Source organism: Tarenaya hassleriana, unplaced genomic scaffold (genome assembly GCF_000463585.1).
Source record: "Tarenaya hassleriana unplaced genomic scaffold, ASM46358v1 Cleome36, whole genome shotgun sequence".
In the NCBI taxonomy this organism is placed as follows: domain Eukaryota; kingdom Viridiplantae; phylum Streptophyta; class Magnoliopsida; order Brassicales; family Cleomaceae; genus Tarenaya; species Tarenaya hassleriana.
This window is the reverse complement of record NW_010966665.1, coordinates 339,590-341,193: the sequence shown is the minus strand read 5'-3', so window position 1 is coordinate 341,193 and position 1,604 is coordinate 339,590.

Below are 1,604 nucleotides of genomic sequence, written 5' to 3'. Positions count from 1 at the left end.
TTTTTTTTTTTTTTTTTTTTTTTTTTTTTAAATCTGGGTTGTTACAGATTGTTCTTTGGTTTCAAATGAGTTAAAACTAATTCATTATTCTTAGTTAACATCATAGGACATTCAAGGGTATAGGTAAGAAGATAACTTGAAACATGAAGGGAGTTATAAAAATAGTTCGAAAGGTTGAAGTCTAGAACTTAAAGAATCTCACCACACATGTGCTAGAGCGAAAACGAAGGAGTTATAGCTTTAAAAGCATCTTGAATCTTCCGCAAACGAAGTATAACTTGAAGAAGAAAAGGTTAAGATGTACATAAACTTATAGAGGAATAACACGAAGAAAAAAAATGACGAAGAAGACTTACCAAGCGGAGAGGAATGGGTGTGCTACGAACCGTCGATGATGCTTTTCAAGCAAGAAATGGAGAGGAAAGAGGCCTGTAAAAGGCTGGAGGATGCACACTAATATGTCAGGAGGAGAGACGAAAATTTGGAGGAGAGGAGCGAAGAGAACTATGGGCAAGCGAAGTGTGAGTTTCAACCAGATTTGTAGGTGATTTATTGTGACATAATGAAGAGAAGATGACGGGATATTATAGAGGGAGAGAGTGAGACGTGTGAGGGACAAAGAGAGGTGGAGAAATGTGATGAAAATGGTAAGAGTGATGAACGTGCATGTGGAGAGAAAACAAAACAAAAGAGAGCATGCCATTATGTAAAAGTGGTGTAGAAGAAGCCAAGATTAGGTATTTATTTTGTTTTTTTATTAGATCAACACATAAATGTTTTGATATTGATGTCGACTTTTAGCACTAGTTTGGTTTCATCCCATCATTTTCATTTTAGATTTTATTTAGAATTTTTGCACATATTTTAAAGTTGTATCTTACACTACAAGAAAATCTTAATATAGCGACGGAATTTGCGACGAAATTTTTCCGTCGCAAAGAAATTACGACAGAATTCGACGAATTTGCGACGGAATGCGAAAAATTTTTATTCCGTCGCAATTAGTCACAAAATCCGTCGCATATTTGCGACGGAATACGACGGAAACGTTGTCGTCGCAGAACCAAACATTATTTGTGACAGAAATTTTAAAATTGCGGATTTGCGACAGATTTGCGACATAAATTTCTGTCGCAAATATTAATTTTATTTATTTTTAAATTAAAGTTATTTATTTTTGGAATTTGCGACAGATTTGCGACAGAAATTTCTGTCGCAAATCATAATTTCATTTTTTTATTATTTTCGATGAAAATTTTCAAATTTTCGCGGTTTATTTTTTGTTTTTCGACGGATGTGCGACAGAAATTTCTGTCGCAAATCTAAATTTTATTTTTTTCCTCTATTTTCAATGAAAAATTTTAAATTTTCGCGGTTTTATTTTTCGTTTTGCGACGGGTTGCGACTGCAATATTCGTCGCAACACTTAATAAAAGCTGCGACTTCGTCTTTCTCCTCCAGACTTCGAATTTTTTTTAAAAAAAATCTCAATCTTCTCCAATCTTCTCCAACAAATTGTTTTTCTTCAAAATTCGCCAAGGTATGTGTATATATATCGTGTATATGGATTTGTATATGTATGTGTTGTGTATATATATATATAT